Source organism: Carcharhinus amblyrhynchos, chromosome 1, assembly GCF_965287045.1.
Source record: "Carcharhinus amblyrhynchos chromosome 1, sCarAmb.v2.hapA, whole genome shotgun sequence".
Taxonomy (NCBI): Eukaryota; Metazoa; Chordata; class Chondrichthyes; order Carcharhiniformes; family Carcharhinidae; genus Carcharhinus; species Carcharhinus amblyrhynchos.
The window spans coordinates 21,957,945-21,981,138 of NC_137324.1; the positions used below are offsets into that span (position 1 = coordinate 21,957,945).

Below are 23,194 nucleotides of genomic sequence, written 5' to 3' on the forward strand. Positions count from 1 at the left end.
GGCCATCTAGCCCTTCGAGTAGCTGGAGTACTGTGTGCAGTTTTGGGCGCCGCACCTGCGCAAAGATATTTTGGCCTTGGAGGGAGTGCAGAGGAGGTTTACTAGGCTGATACCGGAGTTGAGGGGGTTGAGCTATGAGGAGAGGCTGAATAAACTAGGCTTGTACTCGTTAGAGTTTAGAAGAATGAGGGGAGATCTCATTGAGACGTATAAGATGATGAATGGGATGGATAGGATAGAGGTGGAGAGACTCTTCCCGCTCAAAAAAGACAGTAGGACTAGGGGGCACAGCCTCAAGATAAAGGGGAGGCGGTTTAGAACGGAGTTGAGGAGGAACTTCTTCACTCAAAGGGTGGTGAATCTCTGGAATTCTCTGCCCGTTGAAGTGGTGGAGGCTGCCTCGCTAAATATTTTTAAGACATGGGTTGATGGGTTCTTGATAAGAGAGGGGATTAAGGGTTATGGGGAGAGGGCGGGAATGTGGAACTGAGCCACGACAGATCAGCCATGATCTTATTGAATGGCGGGGCAGGCTCGAAGGGCTAGATGGCCTACTCCTGCTCCTATTTCTTATGTTCTTATAATGGCAGGCATCTTCTTCTAAATTCCCCACTCTATCCCTGGGTTACTATCTCTGTTTTCAGTGTGTATGCACACATTACATCCCTTTTTATAGCTAGCTGCGATTTTAAATCTGCAATCTCGCACAGGCATTTGGAGTGGTCTGTTGCATGGGCAGTATTTGCTTTTCCTGCTTGGTGCAAAACTTTTACTGCAGCCTGCAGGTCGCTGCATTTACATTTAACTTCCTCTACCTGTTGCAGCACAGCCTCTCTCTCAGTGACAGTGCGCTGTGTCTTTTGGTAGGCTTTATCACATTGAACCTGGAACTGGCTGATATATCATATTAATCTGGTTCCTTTCCTTTCCTCTCCTGTTCCCACCACTGCTTCCAATTGTTGTATGTGCGTGGTAGCACTCATTAAATCCTGCTTTATTTGGGTTACCTGGGCCTCTCTGTCCTGTTTAACCCGGATAATCTCTGCTTCTCTGCCAAGGAGCTGTTCTAGACAACTGGCAATTGCAATTGGCTTCCTAAGCTTGGGAGCCTTTTTACCCACTTCCTTATGGGCACAACACCAACAATTCTCTCCCTCAGATCCCAGATCCAGTTTGGGGGCGTCAGCCCACTGCACCCATTTGGGCCACTTATGGTTCAAATATGAACGGAGGACTTCTCCCATTCGGCACGACTGGCCATAATTATTTCTTTTGGGATTCATCGCTTGAGTATAGGTAAGGGATCGGGGTAGGGGTCCAGTTTCACTAAATTCCTTCCTGTAGATTTTACCCAAATTCCCTAGACTGTTCTAATTCTAACTAAACAGTTTGTCCACCTTTTGTTACAGACACTGGGGTTTATGGCCCAATTTAGTGCTCAACTCTGTATTAGTCCTTCACTCACTTAAGACTGGCCGTCACGTGGGGCAACCTGCCTTCTTAATTCAGGATCGGACGGAGTGTTGGAGAATACCGGGTTGACTTCGGAGTAATGTATCACTTCTTATCGAAGTCCCATCTGGGGTGCCATTGTTGTACTTGTTAATTCTCAGATACTTTTACCAGTTTGCTTACTCTAAGGTTTTACCACGGTGCCCTTATTTGCAACATGAACAAAGGACAAACACAAGAAAAGTTTATTAATAATAACACTATTAACCCTTAAATTATCCACATAAAACAAGAGGAAACCCCCGATTCAAGTATAATACCCGCAAAGATGGTTTGGTTAAAACTGCAGACTCGATTCTTTGAGTACCTGTGGTCTGTCATCACAAAGGTGAGTCTTGATGGCAGCTTCTTCCTTCCCTCCTTCTCTGGTCAGTCTTACAAATAGTCAAGGCCGCCTCCCTCATTGAGTCTTCACTGCTGGTGTCTGAAAATGTGTCACTTTATTCCCTGCCTGCTTGCCTTTCCAGAAACTTCTCTGGCTTCCAGCCAATGAGGTCCCAGGAGGGGGTTCCAATACCCAATGGGTTTCTTGATGTCTGCCTGGCATCAGGGTCTGCCCCCAGGTGTCCATCTTCATGCAGTTGCTTACATGTAACCTGTTATCAGATAAGCCAACTGCAGGAACTCTTGGTGACAGAAAGTCTGGCCTGATCTGGGCTTCTAACAATAGGCCGGTCCATTTCAATAGGGTGCAATGGTCTCCTGCTAAGTATCAGTAGGGTGCGACAATCTATAATGGGTGATTGATGGATCAGGCCCAGATATGTTTGTGTATTTGTACAATTGGCTTGCCTGAGATTTGACTGTGTTTGATTTCAATATATCCAATTCTTTAATTTAGGATATCCAAATTTATCAGCCTTAAAACTAGGCCCTGTTTATATTACGCAGTGCTCAGATTGAAGAGAAGAAGGGCCTGGCACCATCCAGCACAGCTCATAGAAGAACTCCATCCTGAGGTGCATGGTCCAGGGGTTCCCCAGGAAAACCAAGAGGCTGAGGAGTGCAGACCTACCCCACGGAAATGACTGGCATCACCAAGGGTAAACTGAAGATACCTCTCCTATTTAGAGATGAGTAGGAGACAGTGCCATGCACATCTATGTCTGCAGAGCTATGTGGTGGCTCGTACCTGCCACATTCTGTGGGAAGATCAAGTGCCACACAGACTGGGAGACTAACCCTGCCAGTGCTTTGACACAACTTCTTTGCAAGTGGCTCATTCCAAGGATCCACAGGGGATCTATGCAGCATCTCACAAGCTTCAAGACATAAATGTGTGAAGGGAGTGATGGATGCCCTCCACAGTGGAGTTCATCATTACATAAAGATCACAATGGATGAAGCCAGCCAGGTTGCTAGATCTCTGGGATTTGCGATAATCTCTGGTTTCCCAACAGTACAGGGAGCAACTGATTGAATACATGTTGGTTTAAGAGCTCTCTGGAAGCAGCCCCTTATCTTTGATAACAAGAAAGGACTCGACTTCATCAATGTTCAACTGGTGTGCGATCATCAGAAGCAGATCATGCACGTCTCTGCCAGGTCACCTGTGTGAGCAATAGGTAAAGATGTTGTTAACACATATATTTGTAGAGCATAGAGAAATAGCTTGAAGTTAAATAGATTGGATATAGTTAGGCATATTGATAACCCACTTTATGGAAACAACTGTGAGTTTAGTCACAAACATAGGACATAGGGTTCGATGCTGCTAACACAGCAATAATTAGGGATAATAAAAAGACTGCCTGTAATGTAGAGATAACATCAGAGATGTGATGTGCAGTGAAGCATACACCACATCCTGCAGGAATGTAAGAGGCCCACGTTATAAAAAGCAAATGGTCTGCAAGATGTGTTGTTTATACAACTAAGCATAAAAGGGGGAAGGGGTCACTGAGATAGTTGGGACAGCAGTGATTAAGTTGGCAAAGGATTGATTACCGCCAATCTGAACTGGACATGTAACAGTATTGGATAAGATGGATGAGTTTGCTCATGCACTCTTGTGATAACAGGAGACATTCTTAGATGGGATAGGAACTTAGGGCACCTCGAGCCAATAGGAGAATGTCAACACATAGATGGGACAGGGACCACCAATTAGGAGAGAACATCACGTTGCAAAGCCATTACAATGCTTGTAAAAAAGGTATAAAATGTGCTGCAAATCTACGTGAGGTGTGCCTATTTCGCTAGACACCCGGTCTTGCAAGAACGTCAAATAAAATCTTGCTCCTTCAGAACTTGACTTGACTAAATTGTTTAACTGTGAGCTGTGTTTCTCACACCTGGGAATTCTCACAACTCCAACATTCTGAGTCACCCCCCACGTGCCACAGATACTCGTAGAACTGCAGCACTTACAGAATTGATGCTGGATGATAAGGGGTACCCACTGAAAAGATGGCTCATGAAATCTTTGTGACATCCTCAAAGTGCCTTGGAGCAGAGATACAATGCAGCGCAGTCTGTTGTCCATCATCGAGAAAACTGAGGCGTTGTCTCTGCACTGGTGGAGGGTGCAGTTGTAATCAGTAATGATTCTACATTCAATGGAACCTCATCTGAGGTGGGCTGGAGCTAATGGGTAGACTACACTTATATCTGGGTCTGCTGGTACTGTAGGAGAGAGAAAATAGAATCAGATCATGAATAGACAGAATGCAACATTGCATTGTCATTCACTGTGAATGTCAGGATGTGATCACCTGCACTGACTTGTTGGAGAAGGCTGATTTCACCCTCGCCTCAGGAGCAATACCTGTCCGTCCTCGCCAGCTCGACTGGCAGCATCCTTCCCCTCATCTGGGATTTCTCCCTCTTGTTGTGGGCCAGCTTGGCCTGCATGAAACAAATAGCTGGAATGTTTTGAGAAGGGGTGGAAGAGTGGTTGGAAAGCATGCATGCCTACTTTGTGTGTTAAGCCCTCCTCAGTAAGGAATTAAGATGCAGTTTGCGCAGTATGTTAGATAACATGGTGGTAATGTTAAGGTGTGCATGAGACACTCAGTGCTGATGTCTCCTCTGCTAATAGTGTATGAGATCATTGAGAAGTGTAACCCTTTGAGTGCCTGATGCCATTATGAGGGTGTAAGTTTGCAGTGACGTACCCTGCAGAGTGGCTGTGATCATTCATCGTCTCGCTGCACTTCAGGGCATTTCTTTTCTGGGTCCCACTAGGACAGGCCTCCTCTTTGAGACCTTCCCAGCTGACAAGGTGAGGTTGATAGACCATTTAGTTCCATCCCTCAGGAAGAGGATATTACAGCATTTGCAGACAGCATTGAGAAGAGCCACCAGATAATCATGGCTGAATCTGGAGACACAGGACTTCTTTCTCCTGCAGACCATCTTCGGATGTGCAGATGAAATAGTTGGGCTGCAGAGGGTGAATGTATGTGTTTCGGTGGCAGTTAATTATGGTGCCAGAAGCGTTGACCTGATGGGCAAATCAGTGCCCATCCTGCCATGTGAGTTGGAGAGCAACTTACTGATGCACAATTAATGAGCTTCCTAGTGCACAATTGAGCCTGAGAACCCACCCTGCCACTCTGTCTACATCAACAGTAATGAAGTGGGAATGGTCAAGATCTTCAAGCTTCTAGGTGACCAGATCATCAACGATCTGTTCTGGTCCCTCCATGATGGTGCTATAGTTCAGAAAGCCCACCAACACCTCTACTTTCTCAGCAGGTTAAGGAATTTCGGCATGTCCACTACAACTCGCATCAATTTTTACAGATGCAACACAGAAAGCATTCTTTCCGGATATATCGCAGCTTGGTATGACCAAGACTTGGTATGACCTGCTCTGACCAAGACTGCAAGAAACTACAAAGGATTGGGAATGTAGCTCAGTCCATCGTGAAACCAGCCTCCCATCTATTGACTCTGTCTGCACTTCCTGCTGCCTTGGAAATGAGCAGGACCCCACGCATCCCAGATATTCTCTCTTCCACCTTCTTCCATCAGAAAAAGACAGGAAAGTCTGAGATCATATACTGACCGACTCAAGAACAACTTCTTCCCTACTACCATCGGACTTTTGAATGGACATACCTTATATTAAGCTGATGTTTCTCTACACCCTATCTAGAACTGCAACACTATATTCTGCACCCTTTCCTTTCCTTCTCCCCTATGTACTCTGAGTGGTACGTTTTGAATAGTATGAATAGTGCACAAGAAACAATACTTTTCATTGTATCCCAATACATGGGGGCGGCACAACGGTTAGCACTACTGCTCCACAGCGCCAGGGACCCAAGTTTGATTCCTGGGTTGGATCACTGTCTATGTGGAGTTTGCATGTTCTCCCTGTGAGTGTGGGTTTCCTCCAGGTGCTCCGGTTTCCTCCACAGTCCAAAGATGTGCAAGTTAGGTGAAGTGGCTATGCAAAATTCTCACTCAGTGTATTCGAACAGGCACTGGAGTGTGGTGACAGTGTTTTCACAGAAACTTCATTGCAGTGTGAACATAAGTCTACTTGTGATGAATAAATGAACATTAACTTTACTTTCATTATGTGACAAAAATAAATTAAATAAAATGAGGGGGAAAGGTGTCACTTATCCCAGCTGCCATCACACAGTCTCCAAAAGAAATTAATCTGCTCTAAATTTTATTTTCAGATTTCTTTTAATTGAACTAAATTTGAATTCAAATAGTGAGATTGAAACTTTCATTTTGGCAGCTGGGGGGATTTGAATTGAATTAATAAATCGGGAATAAAATGCCATTGATCATGAAATTACTGGATTGTCATAAAAATTTATTTTATTTGCGTCCTGAAGTGGAAGAAATCTCCCATCCTTACTCAGTGTGGTCCACATGTGGCTCCGGATCCACAGCTGACTCTTGTCTCTGCAATAGTATATCAAGCCATTTAGTTGTACCAAACTGCTCGTGAAGTACTACATGGCATAGATTATGGCAGTGCGAGAAGATGGCTCACTGCTACTTTCTCAAGAAGATAAGGAATGGGTGATAAATGCTGGTTTAGCCTGCGATTTTCACATCCCAAGATCTAATATAAAAAATATCTTCGATATTATTAATCTTGCATTACTACTTGTACAGTAACATTACCAGTACAGTGCATTATGACAAAATCTGTTACTTCAAAATGGGAATTGAGTATGTATTTGCAATTATCCATTGCATTCAAGCCCCATTAGACCTGAAGACTACATTTGATCTTGACTGTGTGTGTGCAACAAAATGGGAAAGGGTTGAATATTACTTCGATGGATTTTCTAACTGGTGAAAAATGCTCTTCAGAAAAGTGGACATGGGATCCAAGACTCAAAGCAATGAATTTTAAAGGGCTGCTCACACCAACTTTGTAGATTGATAAAGAATTCAATGCTCTCAGGGGAATTCCAGACCACTCCCATTTCTTCTAAAAGTTGAGTGCCAAGAAATATGAAACCTAACAATCACCCATCTACCAATTGTTTTTTATCTTGCCAAGCATGCAGCAAAAGGGGTCAGGTAACAGAATAGATTGAAAGAGGGAATTTGGCAAGTATCTGAGGATGAGCAATTTAGATCCAAAGGAATTTACATCAAAATAGAAAACAGAAGGCTGGAATTATGCAAGCAAAGCAGTTTGATATGCCAGAAAGCAAGAAGTGATGCCCCTTGGGGGTCCATGCACTGCCAGGAAATACTGGAAACACTTAGTAAGGTCTGGCAGCATCTGTGGAGAAAGGGAGTCAACCTTTCATCAGAACATAGAAACTAAGGAGCAGGAGTAGGCCATTTGGCCCCTCAAGCCTGCTCCACCATTTGACCAGATTATGCCAATCTCTACTATCTTTCTGCACAATGTCGATATCTCTTAATGCCATCCGTATCTAGAAGTCTATCTTTTTTGAATATGCTCAATGAGTGAGCTTCCATAACCATCTGGCATAGAGAATTCCAAAAATTAGTCACTCGCTGAATGAAGAAATTCCTCCTTATTTGTATCTAAGTGACCTGTCTCTTATTCTGAGACTATATCCATTGGCTTTAGACGCCACTAACCCACCCCCCCGCACCTCCTGTCCGCCCTCCCACCTCCCCCCAAATCAGGAGAAAAATTCTTTCTACATCTACCCTGTCAAGTCCTGTAAGAATTTTGTACACTTCAAATAGGTTACCTCTCATTCTTCTACACTCCAGAGAATACAGGCTCAGTCCCTCCTCATAGGTCAATTCCACCATTGAAGGGATGGTTTGGTGAATATTTTTTGCATTCCCTCAACAGCCAATATATCTTTCCTTGGGTAAGGAGACAAAACTGTACACCATACCCTAGGTGTCATCTCACCAAGGATCATTCAGGCAGGGATGAGAGTGGTTGAAGGCAAAAAGTCTGAAATTCTTTTGTGACAAGGAATTTCACTACTGTGAAATGCAATTGCTTGTAGGCCACTTCAAATGATTGGAATTATTACACTTTTCACTTCCATTAGTCAAGAATCTTTTTCTCAAGAGTTGAAGTGTGAGATTCTCTGGCCTCCCACAGCCACTTGTTTCCTGCCGGCGGGAGGTGACACATTGTTTGCTAGTGGCAGGATTTTCTGGTCCCACCGTTGTCAATGGGAATTCCCATTGCCATCACTCCATGCTGGCAGGAAACATGGGCAGGAGTGTGTTGTCGGCAGGACTAGACAATCCTGCCAACATGAAGGACCAGAGAACTCTCCTTGACCAGTTGACGTGCCTAATTTTAGGGGATTGCTCTTAAGGTGAGAGGGAGAAAGTTCAGAGGAGATGTGAGGGGCAAGTTTATTTTTAAACAGAGAGTGGTGGGTGTCTGGAACGCACTGTAAGGGGTGTTGGTGCAAGCAATCCCGTTAGGGCTCTTTAAGGGACTTTTTGATGAGCACATGAATATGCAAGAAATAGAGGGATATGGACCAAAGGCAGGCACAAGGGATTAGTTTAATATGGCTTGTTCCTGTGCTATACTGTTCTATGTAAGACTGTGGACTAATGCATTTGTACAAAATCACCAAAGTGACCTCAGCAAAGTGACTAGGGAAGGCAGTTCCATTGTGGTAATGTCACTGGACTAAAGGCCCAGAGAAATGCTCTGGAGTCATGAGTTCAAATCCCATCATAGCAGCTGGTTGAATTTAAATTTAATTAGTAAATCTAGAAACTAGAATTAAAAAAAAGATCCTCAGTGTTAGGATCTTGAATCTATTTTTTTTTGTTGTAAGAGCCCATCGGGATTTGCAAATGCTCTTAGGGAGAGAAATCTACTGTCCTTCCCTGGTCTGGCCTACAGCAATGTGGCTGACTCTTGAATACCATCTGGAATTGCCTAGCAAGCTATTCAGATGTAGCAACTTATAAACCACTTACAAGTTTAAAAGAAAGATCAGGATTGTAGGTATACCTACACCACATGTACTACAACATTTCAGGAAGGCAGCTACCACCATCTTCAAGAACAATTAGGGAAGAGCAATAAAGACCATATCCTCTGAACTAATTTTAAAAAAATAAGCTTTCAATGCAGTTGGTGCATGCAATACACGATAAGACCATGCAAACAACAGAACATAATCTTGCTGGATTATGTACTTGTGAAGCAAAACAAACATAAACAGCAGGGTTTCACAACTTTCCAATATGATCTCATTCTAACTCACCACTGCCTTTTTAACATAATTAGGGATGGGCACAAATGCTGGTTTTGGGTGAGATGTCTACATCCCATGAACATAAATATAAAAAAACTCTTGAAAATTAACATGACCCCAGACGACAGTAAAAACAATAAAGCAACACAGTCACACTCAACGTATATTTATTAATGTTTACATGTTATAGAGCAACATATACATCACAAACATGAAAATCTGTGTGTTGGAAGCAGTGCATACAAAAATGTTATTTTGTGTCATCATGTTAAGCTTTCCATAATATCTGGCAACAGAAGGTTCAGTAAAAACCCTCTCCCCAGCGCCACCCCCCCCACACACACACAGAGTTATCAATCCCTTGTCCCACACGTACGAACACCATGCTTGCCAACCCCCTTCCCTCCAACTCACCCAGCAGCCTTAAAGCAACACTGAGCAGCCCTGCCTTTTCAAAAACTGCGATTCCCTACAACCAGTTGAGTCCAGGCTCCATTTCTCCCTCCTTCCCCCATCCTCCTTGGATGCCAAACCCCGTGGATATTTGAGCTCTATTGTTTCATCCTCTTCCACTCTCCCAACCCACCTTGCCTGCTGAATTCTATGGGGATTTGGGCTCCGCTGCTCCCTCTGTACACTTGCTGAACTCTGTGGAGTCTTGGATTGTAGTAGGCCATTTATATCAATTTATGTCATTGGCATTTAGAAATCTGTCAATTTCTACTTTAAAGCTGCTCAAAGCCTGAGCTTCCACAACCCTCTGGGATAGAGAATTCCAAGGATTTACAACAAAAAAAATTCTCATCATCTCTGTCCGATGTGACCTCCCCCTATTTCGAAATTGTGTCCTCTGGTTGTAGACTCCCCAACCAAGGGAAACATCTTATCTCTATATACCCTGTCTATCCCTTTAAGTATTTTCAAGTTTCAATTAGATCACTTTTCATTCTTTGAAACTCTAGAGAATACAGGCCCAGTTTCCCCAATCTCTCTTCATAGGACAATCCTGCCACTGGACAGTCCACCATGGGAACAAGTTTGATGAACCTTCATTGCACTGTCTCTATAGCAATAATATCCTTTCTAAGGGAAGGGACCAAAACTAAACACAATACTCCAGGAGTGGTCTAACTCTACTACTCCCTCCCCACTCACATCCTAAACCCCCCCCATTCTGCTGTCCTCTTCCAACCGCACCTGCTGAACTCCGCCAAGACTTGGGCTCCACTGCTCCCACCATCTTCAGCCTCCTTGCCAAACCCTGTGGCTCCAAGTGGCCAGAAGCAGAGTGCATCTTCCTCATGGGGTGAGTTCCCGCAGGCAGCCCCTGGCTGAGTGCTAGCAATTGGGGTTTGGGTCCACGTGAGCTGTGATGGAGCTTCCCACTCAGATGTTCACAGATTTCATCCTGAACAGCCCAAACTTCAAGAATTGGCTGAAAGCACATGAAATGGAGGTCGAGCACATCAATAACTACAGAGGAAGAGGTCGTAAAAGCACTTCCAAGAATAGAATTCAGTATCTAAAAAGTTGTAAATCTGCCAAAAGGTGTACATTTCTCATCCCTGTTTCAGGTCAATGACCTTTCATCCAGAACAAACCTATGAATCTTCTGAAGACTGAAGAACTCATACGGCATCGTCAAAACCTTGGCTCTATTTCTCTCTCCACAGATGCTACCGGACTCATTGAATTTTCTGTTTTTTCTCAAATTTTCAGCATCCACATTATTTTGTTTTTATTCTACAATTTTTTTTCCTTTTCATCATAAACTCTCAATACAGTCATAGAAGCACAGAACCAATTAAGTTGTGAAATTGTGCCTATGCTGGCTCCTTGAAATAGCAAATTTTGCTCTGACCAACACTTGCGCCGCCCCCCCCCCCATATCTTATTTTTGCCACTAACCCTGTCCCCTCTTCACCTTGTTATGTCCCTAATCCTGCGAACATGTCTCAACCCCTCCTCTGCTTATTTTATGTTCCTAACCCTGGACATATCTCATCCCATCCTCCTCTTATTTTATATTCCTAATTCTGGATATGACTCATTTCCCCTTATTTTATGTTCCTAATCCTGAACATATCTCATCCCATCCTCCCCTTATTTTTTGTCTCTAACCCTGTGGATATGTCTCATCCTCCAGTAACCACCCCCACCCCCCCGTCCAAATTCCTTTCAAAAAGATAATTTACGGGATCACCGCTTTTCCAGGTGGCGAAAGAGGGAGGGGTGGAATTTCCTCACCTCTCCTCCTCTTTGCAAATTGAGTCATCTCCATTCAATTCCTTGTGACTTGAGAAGAAATATCTTGGTGGTGGTGGGGGAGGCGAGGCAGAAGAGAGAATTAAAGATATATATGTTCTGCAGTGAATTGGAGCATCCTGACGTTGGCGTTTAAAAGTAGAGGGAAGGAAAAAAAAGAGAGATTAAAGAGATAACGCGGTAACAAAAAAAAGGAGACTTTTTTTTGAACACAGAGCCAGCGTTTTGCTGTCTCTCTCTCTCTCCCTCCGCCACCTCCTGCTGAGGGTCAGTGAAATCAGTGGGAGGGAAGAGGTGGTTGAGGCAACATGGCGGAGCGGTAGCGGAGCGCGAGGCGCGGCGGTTGGTCGGTCCGGGAAGGAGAGGGCAGCCGTTGGGGAGGCCGGAGCGCGAGGCGGGCGCGCGGGCGGCCCGAGGCCGGAGCCCGGTGCAGACAGACAGACAGACAGACGGAGAGGGAGGGAGCTCCTCAGCTCAGAGGAAGAGGAAGGCAAACTCATCTTCCAGGAGAAACTCCCGACCCACTAGGGGGGAGGAGGGAAAAACCGGCTGGAGAAGAAGAAGGAATAAAGAGAGAGAGAGAAAGAAAAAGGGAACAGACACCGAGCTCAGAGGTGGATGCAGGCTTTTTACAAACAACAAAAAAAAACGTTTTTTTTCCCCTCCGTCACATCCTCTCCCACTCCTCTGCATTTTCTAGGTGAGTTGGTAAACATTTTTTCCTCTCACTCTCTCGTGTTAATGTTGAAAATTCAAGCCCTCGCTTTCAGTGCGGTTTTACTGTGCGTGTACGGGTTTTATTTCAGACTGGGGTTTGATTATAAAAGCGGCGCACCTTTTTTTTTGTTAATAAATTGTGGATGGAATGTTGTTTCCCCTCTCTTACCGTGAGGGAAAATCCAGGGTTTTTGTGGGTAAGCGGGCGGACGGGGAGTGTATGAGCAGCAGGGGGAGAATTTTTAAATATATATATTACATCCTGCCCCGGATGGTGGCTTGCAAGAGTATTCCAGGCCCAAGGGCCAGGTGAGCCTTTGGGAATTTGTTGCAAGAGCCAAATGTCAGTCAAACTATTATGTTTTCATTATAATGTTTCCCGAGTTTGTACTGTGCCAGCTCCTGCAATAGGCGAAATCCTCTCCCCTTCCTGTAATCTTGATATTTTTCCGAAGTAAAACCCTTGTGTTGTAAACAGAGAATTTCGATTTTAAAATCCTCCTTCCATTGCCAAGCCCCAGCCTCAGGCAAATCTCACACCCCCACCCCCCATTCCCATTTAATTCCGCTTCCCTCTTTTTTTTCCCTTCCCCCTGCCTCCCAGCTACGTCCAAACATATAGGCACAAGTCCTGAGATGCTGCTCTTGGCAGCCACACCACACCGTGTGCAATCCTCCCTCGGTTAACTAACAAAAACTACCTCCTCCTCGATCAAGATTTCATGATTCGGAGTTGAGTTCACGACATGGTGAAAATTGTTTCCCCCCCCCCCCCCCCCTTTCGCAGTTTAACCAAGCTTCAAACCAACCTTTTTCTTTCTGAACGATTTCCGCTCTGACCATTTTTGTGCCCCAACATCACTTTAGACAGAACTTTGTGTTAGCTTCGGCTTTGAAACATTAAACATAGACCCACATGCAGAAAGAGAGAGAGAGCACTGCTTTTTTTTTCAGGTCGGCACGGAGACAAGCTGTGCTGTTCGTTTGTCATTTTTGTAGCCTTGATTTTGTTTTTTGCCTTCATTGACCAGAATTGGCTTAATCTAATACTGTCAGATAAGTGCATCACCATATACCAGGAATGTGTTGCAACGAGATAACCCACTGATGGATTCAAATGGTATTATGTAACCCACAATAGTGGTTTCGGCGTTGTCCTGAACTCCGTTAGCCACATTGAAATATGTAATCCATGTATATACCTTCATGGGTACAAAATATACACATACTTTACCCAATACGTACAAATATTTTCCACGGTTATGAGTCGAGATTCAAAATATGAACTCGTTTGATCCCCGAATTTTTTTTTCCAAAATTACGTGATTTAATCATCCATTTTGAAAACTGCAACAGGGTCTTGATTAAAAAGCGACAGTAGATTTGCAGACCTTTAACCTCACCAAGCAACTTTTTAATAGTGAATAAATTATTAACCCTTGAACTTCCAGCACGACATGCAGGACTTTTTTGCATAAAGAATGAAACAATTTTGGAGTAAATTATCGGAGAACAACATGCAAGTGAATATTATGAATGGATTTACTTCACATTGGGAAAGGAGGAATTTGGCACATTCCCTAGAGAGTTTGATGGGTGGGGTTCATTAGAAAATGAGTTCAATTTTTTCTTTGCTCTTATTTCTTGCAAATTTTAATTTGGACCAAACATTTTTGCACTTTCGAAGTTGAGTAATAGATTGGAATGAGGTGGACATTTCTAATTTGTTTCAAAAATAATGGCCATCTGGGAATAATTTTTTAAAAAAAGTCCCAGATTTAACCTGAGGATCACCACACCTTAGGTTAGGGACGTGAATAACCTCAACCAGTGCAGAAATTGAACTGGCTTTTCATCACAACCAGCTGTCCAGCCAACTGAGCTGAACTGGTTCACCCAGTTACATAATAACATCAATTCAATAACTGATGTAGTTTTCCCCAACATTGACTATTCATCATGTGGAAAATAATTTCCTGGACTTTGTTCCAAAATTATCACTTGCTAGTTTGAATTCATGTCCCCTTGTTCTAGTCTTTCAATATAATTTAAATACTTCTGTTTTACCATTTGAATATCCTTAACTACCTCTGAGTCTTAAAACATTGCCTCAAACAATTCCTTTTCACAACAAAAAGCCAAAGTTTCTCCAGTTTTTAATGCAGGTGGTGTCATCTGGAATGCACTGCCTTCAGGGGTTGGAAGTAGATCCATTACAACTTTCAAAAGGGAACTGCTTAACCACTTAGAGGTTAAAAAAATGCAAGGCTATGGGGAAAGGGCAGTAGAGTGGAACGAAAGGAATAGTTCTTTGAAGGAGCTGGCACAGGCATAATGAGATGAATGACCTCATCTTGTGCTATATTATTATCAAATCATAACTATAGGATCACGCAATTTGGATCAACACTGTTCTTTGCACTTCCTCGAGTTCTTGAATAACTTGCTTGTGTCATGTTGACCACAACTTGAGACTGGTACTGAAGATGTGGTCTGACCAGAATCCTGCACAGTTTGGTTACAACTTCCTCTGTGATTTCTACCTATTCATCTTGATTTAGTAATCTTTTAGCTCAGTTACTTGTTACTGTGCATTATGTGGATATGTTTAGCGTAAGATCTACTAAAACTCCTAGAAATTTTTTGCATTTTGATACTGTTTATGGGTCAGGCTTGTATTTTTTTTCTCATTGGTGATTTACATTTGTAGTAAATTTGACCTATTATTACTTGGCCCACATGCATATTTTTACAACTCATTCTCTAATTTCTAACCATTCTTGTTTGACATCTTCAAATTTGAATATCTAAGCCTGTCATTTATGTAAATTGGAAAATATAGTTGCAACTCCCAAGTACTTGCTGTTATTGATATTGTGGTATATAGTTGGGAGATGCGATATTTTTAGTCTTGTTTTGTATGTTTTTGAGGTATTATCTAGAAGAATATTGCAAATGCTTTTGAGTATGTGGTACAGTGGAATGTGCTTTTCAGACCAAGTGCAATTTATTTTCTTCTCGTTCTTTTGGTTAATAGGTATTGGAAGTGGAGATTGAGTTTTACATTTTCTGTCTGTTGCTTGAATGTCACAGTGAATTTGTTGGACACTTGTTAGGCCACAGCTAGAGTACTGTATGCAGCTCTGGTTGCCAAGCTATAGGACGATTGTGATTGCACTAGAAAGGATGCAGAGGAGATTCACCATGATGTTCCCTGGGTTGGGGCATTTCAGCTATGAAAAGAGGCTGGTTAGGCTAGGGTTGTTTTTCTTAGTACAGGGAAGGCTGATGGGGACCTGATTGAAGTGTACAATATTAGGAGGGCCATAGGGTAGATAGGAAGGAATTTTTTCCTGAATAGAAAGGTCACTAATCAGGGGGACATAGATTTAAGGCAAGAGTCAGGGGATTTGAGGAAAATCATTTCCCCCCAGAGGATGATGGGAATCTGGAACTCGCTGCCTGGAAGAGTGATGGAGGCAGAACCCTCATGACATTTCAGAAGCATTTAGACAAACACTTGAATTGCCATAGCAAACAATGCTACGGACCAAGTGCTGGAAAATGGGACTAGAACAACTGGGTGCTTAATGGCCAGCACAGGCACAATGGGATGAAGAGCCTCTTGCTATGTTGTGACACTGACTTTATGACACTGTATCATATTCTTAAAGCTTTAGTATTTCACAAACATGCATCTGTGTTTCAAGTACGGCCTCGATTGTAATGTAGTCGAACGAGAGAGCCAATGTGCGCAACGCAAAAATAGCAGGTGAGATGAATTTTCATTTAAAACTGGTGCTGTACTGAGAGCTGAGTTTTTTTTGCGATACTTACCATAAAATGCCTTCACTATATTTGATTAACTGTGAGAATAGTTTTAAGGTGTGGCTAGCCTAGAATTTTTAAAACATTTACTGTTTGCTGAAATTTAGATTAGGGAGCCCAAGATTGGAAAAAAAAAGAGTTGTAAATCAGGTAGTAGTGATTAGGTAATGTTAAATGATTTGAAGGAGCAGGTGACCGTTTAAAAAAAGTTACACTAACTTTTTTTTTCAATTTGGAATTTATCAGATGAATTAGAGAAAATATTTTCTGTAAGGAATTGTCCTCAACTGTTTTTACTTGCTGTTTTTAAAACTCTTCATAATGTGCATTGCAAGTTTCTGCTGGTCATATTTGTTAGGATTGAAGGGACCTTGATCCATTTGGATCTTGATAGATCTGTAGAACTGATCAAGAATCTGACTCATGGTGGGAATACCCTTTTAATAATGTTGATGGAAACTAAATCTAATTTTTAGATTTTCTCCTGTCAACATTAAACTCGCAGCTTGTTTCAAGTAATGTGCAGTGGAGTGTCAGTACAGATGTTTATCATGATCTTCACTAGTTTCAAGATCTTGACGATTTGCTGTTTGTGGGCAAAGTGAACTGAAGTTAACATACTTTCCCATAGTGAGGAATGCAAAATTGGAAGTAGATACTTGCATTTCTTTCAAGTGGGTTTGGCATGAAACCTGTAATTGCCAGCCTGTCAATTGAGACTTGTTGACTTGTGAAACTTGAATACAAGAAGAAAAGTAACTTTATTGGTCAGCAAATAACAGGACAGTGGGGAAGATGCAAGAAGAAATACATTAATTGAACTGTTGAACAGAAGTGGCGAGGGAGAGCATGTAAATATAATCTGTGTGAACAGAATTTGAGGTTATAGTCTAACTTGTTTGCACAGATCTTTATTGACCTGATGATTTTCATGTTTGTAGATTCCAGTTGGAGTTGCACTTTGCTACTGAAATAACAAATGGACTACAAAGCTAATTGAATGATTATTCTGGAAAAGTTTTGTGTAATTTTTTAATTCATTCGAAGAATGTAGGTTTTGGTTACGCCAGCATTTATTGCTCATCTCTAATTCCCTTGCGAAGGTGGTGGTGCACTGCCTTCTTATTGCTGCAATCCATGTGATACAAGTACATTCTGTTGTTAGGAAGGAACTTTCAATTCTGTGTAAGTAAATTTGACAGCCTCCTCCTGAAAACTTTTAGAAATCCTCATTGGTATTTGCAGTGTAATCATTTTACATTATATTTCACATGCTGGGATAGGCGTCTCCCAATCTCACCGACAGTTGAGACCCATCAGCTACCCTCATCTTGTTTAGCCGGCCTGTCGAAGCTGTTGCCCGGGGTGTGGCCGCTGTTGCATGCAAACAGTTATGGGGAGCCACAGGTGAGAGCTGAGTGCCAGGTGGTGACAAAGGGTGGACAAATCGCCCTGAAAAGGATGTGACGTGTTCCCCTACCAAAGGTTTTACCCCTCCCTGACACCCCATACACCCTATCAATCTCTTAGGAGCCCCCCCCACCCCAAGTACAAATGGTACAACTCTCATTACAGAGTGGGCTCAGATCCTGCAGAGATGCACTGAACACTTTGAAACCGTCCTCAACCGACCATCATCTATTTATGATGAGGCAATAGACAGGATTCCCTAGATTGATATCAACAGTGCCGTGGATGACTCACCGGTAGTAGCTGAAGCTGAAGTCACGAAAGCTGTAAGCCAGCTATCCAGTGGCAAAGCTCCAGGGACAGATGCAATACCCGCAGAGATCTACAAAGCTGTTGGTTCTGTACTTATCGAGAAGCTCACCGAGTTTTTCCAGTCCTTTAGGAAGCGAGGATTCATTCCTCAGGAACTAAAAGATGCTTCTGTTGTACACCTCTACAAGAGGAAGGGCCATTGGCAAGTATGTGACAACCACTGAGGAATCCCGCTGCTCTCCATCAGAGGAAAAACTCTCAAGTGTCCTGCTAAATCGTCTGGTCACTCATCTGGAGCTGGGCCTGCTTCCAGAGTCACAGTGTGGCTTCCGCAAAGATTGCGGGACTACTGACATGGTTTTTGCTGTGCGCCAACTTCAAGAGAAGTGTCAGGAGTGGAATTGCGAGCTCTACACAATCTTTGTTGACATAAGAACATAAGAAGTAGGAGCAGGAGTAGGCCATCTAGCCCTTCGAGCCTGCCCCGCCATTCAATAAGATCACACTTAGCTGACAAGGCCTGTGGAGGATCATGTCAAAGTTTGGCCCCCCCCCCGCCCTTCCACCTCCACCACCACCACCACCACTTCATTCAGATGGTACGCCAGTTCCATGATGGTCAGAGTACTGGATGGCAGAGAATCCTCTGAGGCATTCCCAGTCACCAGTGGCGTTAAACAGGGCTGTGTGCTCGCACCCACACTGTTCAGCATGATGTTTACTGCCATGCTGAATGATGCCTTCCAGGACCGTGTTGCTGGAATCAGCCTCAAGTACAGATTGGATGGGAAGCTGTTCAACCTGAGGAGACTTCAAGCTATTACCAAAGTGAAAAAGACTGTTCTGAGGGATTTCCTCTTTGTTGATGACTGCATGCTGTATGCTGGCTCAGAGCCAGAGGTGCAAGTCAGTATGGACAAATTTTCCACGGCTTGGACTCACCGTCAACGTTAAAAAGACCAAAGTCGTGCACTGTACGTAGAATCCATAATCTCAATCAAAGGGCAGAAACTACAGGCAGTGGACCAGTTCACTTATCTTGGCAGCACCCTCTACCAAGCAATGACTGTTGATGCAGTTACCTGCAGGTTAGCAAAGGCAAGTTCTGCTTTCGGTAGACTGCGCTCCACTATATGGGAGTGTTGAGGAATCAGCCCAGCAACAAAACTGAAGGACTATGGCGTTGTGGTACTCACTACCCTCCTGTGTGCCTGTGAAACGTGGACTGTGTATCAAAGGCATGCAAGACAGCTCAATCATTTCCAAGTGACTTGTCTTCACAGAATATTATGCATCAGATGGCAAGACAAAATACCAGACACTGAAGTTCTCTCTAGAGCAAGTCTACCATCAGTCCATACGTTGCTGATGAGAGCACAGACCCAGTGGGCAGGTCGTGTCATCTGTATGCCAGATGAGTGCATACCCAAGCAGCTCCTTTTTGAGAACGCTCTGCTGGAAGGCATATGCATGGAGGGCAGAAGAAACGTTACAAAGACAAACTCAAGGCCTCCCTGAAGTGGCTTGACATAGACCACCTGGGAAACGCTGGCACAAAATTGCCCTACCTGGCACTGCCTCATGCACAAAAGCTGTCAAGCTTACGAAGCAAGATGTATCGCTGAAGCACAACCTAAGCGCGAGCTGTGCAAGTCCAGAGCCACCAGCGCAACAACTACAGTGCCTGCACAAGTCTATCCAGTGTGTGCCAGGACATTCCGTGCCCGAATTGGCCTTTTCATTTTCAAACAGATTGCATCCAGCCTCCAAATGACTAATGGTGTCGAGCTCCTCATTGACGATGGATGAACAACACAACACGTTATATTTGGATAATTGCAGAATTGAAAGTAGTTTACAACCTTTAGTAATACAGTAATATTAGGAAAATGTGTGAATTAAGTTTGTAATATGAAGCATCCATTATGAATCATCAATTATGGACTGAGTATTTTTTAATCAGAAAACAAATTGATTTAAAAAAAATCTAAAACTGTGTTAAATAATAAATACTTGTTTAAACCTTTAACTTAAATTACAAACGTCTTCATTGTAATCAAACTTAAACAACATGCTCTTTCATTGTGTATTAAAGTTGCTCCAGAAATCTCTCTTTTTAACCCTGCAAATTTAGTAGTCCTGAATCTTTAATATTGTTGGAAGATGGAACCAGGAGTTGAATCGTGTAAATGTTTGGTACTTATGCTTAGGAAGTTTAAAAAGCCTTGAATTAGAATTGAAGTACAATTGAAGAAATTTCCCTTAAATTTATCTGTAAATAATCTTGATGGATGCATGATTACTCATGATTTTAACACATTAAGGAATTTCTGGTCAGGATTGGATATACTAAAAATATGCTGGTGACCTACTAGCATTTGATGGAAACAATAATTTTTCTGAATTTTAGTATCTTTTGGTTGATGCTTAACCAATATATTGGCGTTAGAAGTTGCATTTTTGGTATTTGATCTCTACACAGAAACGTCAATTTGGCATTTTTGCCTCATTTAGAGTCAGAGTCACAAGTTTACAGCATGAAAACAGGCCCTTTTGGCTCAACTTGTCCATGCTGCCCCGTTTTTACCGCTAAGCTGGTCCCAATTGCTTGTGTTTGGCCCACATCCCTCGATACAATCTTACCCATGTAACTGTCTAAATGCTTTTTAAAAGACAATATTGTACTTGCTTCTTCTACAACCCTGGCAGCTTGTTCCAGACACTCTACCCACTATATGAAAACCATTCCCTTTCTGTACCCTTTTGTATCTCTCCCCTCTTGCCTTAAACCTATGCCCTCTAGTTTTAGACTCTCCTACCTTTTGGGGGGAAAAAATGTTGACTATCTACCTCATCTATGTCTCTCATTATTTTACAGACCTCTATAAGATCACCCCTAAGCCTCTTACACCTCCAGGGGAAAAATTCCCAGTCTATCCAACCTCTCCATATAACTCAAACCATCAAGTGCCAGGAGCATCCTAGTAAATCTTTTGTGCACTCTTTCTAGTTTAATATCTTTTCTATCATTGGATGACCAGAATTGTACACAGTATTCCATGTGTGGCCTTACCAATGTCTTGTACAACTTCAAGACATCCCAACTCCTGTAGTCAATATTCTGACCAATGAAACCAAGCGTGCTGAATGTTGCTTTCACCACTCTCCACCTGTGACTCCACTTTCAAGGAGCTATGAACCCGCACCCCTAGATCTTTTGTTTTGTAACTCTCCCCAGTGCCCTACCATTAATTGAGTAAGTCCTGCCCTGGTTTGATCTACCAAAATGCATCACCCCATATTTATTTAAATTAAACTGCATCTGCCATTCATCAGTCCACTGGCTCAATTGGTCAACATCCTACTGCAATCCGAGATAACCTTCTTCACTATCCACTATGACACCAATCTTGGTGTCATCTGAAAATTTACTAATCATGCTTCCTAAGTTTTCATCCAAATCATTAATATAAATGATAAGTATCAGTGGACCCAGCACTGATCCCTGAGACATACCACTGGTCACAGGCCTCCAGTTTGAAAAACAACCATCTACAACCACCCTCTGTCTTCTGTCATCAATCTAATTTGTTATCCATTTGGCCATCTCACCCTAGATCCCATGACATTTAATCTCACGCAACAACCAACCATGCGATGCTTTGCTAAAGTCCATGTTGACAACATCAACAGCATTGCCCTCATCTACCTTCTTGGTTACCCCTTAAAAAACTCAATCAGACTTGAGAGACATGATTTTCAACACTCAACCATGCTGACTGTCCCTAATCAATCCTTGCCTCTCTAAATGCCTATAGATCCTGTCTCAGAATACCTTCTAACATCTTGCCCGCTACTGAAGCCTACTACGTTAGGCTCACCAAACTATAGTTCCCAGGCTTTTCCCTACGACCCCTTCTTTAAAAAAAAAGCACAACATTTGCCACCCTCCAATCTTCAGGCACCTCCCCCGTAGTGATTGTTGATTGAAATTTCTTTGCTAGAGGACCTGCAATTTCCTTCCTAGCCTCCCACAAAGTCCTGAGAGACACTTCATCAGGTCCCGTGGATTTATCTACCTTGATGTACTTTCAGACTTCCAGCACCACCACCTCTATAATATGTAGGTTCTTCAAGACATCACTATTTATTTTCCCAAGTTCCGTAACATCAATGCCTTTCTCAATGGTCAATACTGATGAGAAATATTTTATGTAGTCCTAGTCAACATCTGAAATGGAAACAGTTTTCAGGCAGCACATGAGCAGTGAACCACCACAACTAGGGACCCAACTTTGGTTCCGGCCTCGAGAGACTATCTGGAATTTGCATGTTCTTCCCGTGTCTGCGTGGGTTTCCTCCGGGTGCCCTGTTAGGTGGATTAGCCATTGTAAATTGCCTCTTAGTTTCACAGGGGTTAGCAGGGTAAATACATGGAGTTACAGGGATAGGGCCTGGGTGGGATTGTTGTTAATGCAGGCCTGATAGGCCAAATAGCTTTCTCTTTGTGGATACTGACTGACCTGTGTTGTTAAGGATTTGTTAGTAGGATGAGAAGAAACAAATAATTTGCATCTAATATGCTGTTGTTGCAAATAAATGGAATTGATCTCTCGGCCTCCATGTGGTGGTTCAGAAAATATAAACCTAGTAATGCAAAAATATATATGATTACTGTGACTATTCGCACAGTTTTGGACATTACTTAACTGTGAGCAAAATTCAGTTTATGATGTTTTAATTCTAATTGAATTACAGCCTAAATTACAATCCCAATGTTTTCCTGTTTTGTATGCTGTGACTTGAAGACCTTTTGTACTTGTTACTCCATTTTTACTGTGGATTGGTTTCCTCTGAATCTAGCTAAATTGAGAAAGGTAACATTGTTTTTGCAGCAATCAAATGTCAATGTTAAGTGCCCTGCCGTGGGTTACTGGTCATGGATGCATTAAAACTGTTGGCTCTAATTTGGTTGATGGCAACCCCCTATCTTGTAATATAATGGTTTGCGTCATAGTGGTCAACTCTGAGCATCAGCTCGGGTCTGGTATGAAAGTCTCTGCCTCCATTTGTGGCAAATAAGTCAATGGACTGAAGTGTACAACTCATTGACTTTGGGGCTCTTTTCTTGACTAGTTGAACTTTTTGTTCCTGCTTGTCTTTTCCAGTACCTTTCCATGCAGTCACCATCCAGAGGTCCTAACCATCTGCGACTGTCCCCAGTCCCCAACATTGGTGTCTGCCATCTTCATATCCTATTGCAGGTAGCAGAGATATGGAAGCCCATGAGTATATGACTCAGTAGCCAGTTCACTGTACAGAAAGTCTTGGAATATGCAGGATAAACATGGTTGAGCCCGTGCAGATGCAGTTGGCTTACCGATGAACATACGTTGATGGAATTGAACTTTTGAATTGGTGACCTTTTGCTGCCAAAAGATGCCGAGGGTACATCTGAGACAGCGAAGGTGGAAACCATTCAGCTACTTTTCTTGACTAGCTTA

The 23,194-nt window shown here is 42.8% G+C and overlaps 1 protein-coding gene and 1 long non-coding RNA gene across 3 annotated transcripts in view; one reads left to right on the top strand and one right to left on the bottom strand.

The window, feature by feature from the left end:
* Positions 1-9,308: 9,308 nt before the first annotated feature.
* Positions 9,309-11,539, bottom strand: LOC145348529 (uncharacterized). Its single transcript, XR_013887955.1, has 2 exons — positions 11,362-11,539; positions 9,309-10,593 (listed from the first exon to the last, which is right to left on the bottom strand). It is a non-coding gene; the product is annotated as an uncharacterized LOC145348529 (long non-coding RNA).
* Positions 11,540-11,697: 158 nt separating this feature from the next.
* ptpra (protein tyrosine phosphatase receptor type A) overlaps positions 11,698-23,194 on the top strand; it is a 257,679-nt gene continuing 246,182 nt past the window's right edge. The window contains exon 1 of one of the 2 annotated variants that reach the window (XM_080196539.1): positions 11,698-12,123. The gene's annotated coding sequence lies outside the window, so the exon portion shown is untranslated. The remainder of the gene's footprint in view (positions 12,124-23,194) is intronic. The other variant, XM_080196648.1, reaches the window with a different exon arrangement.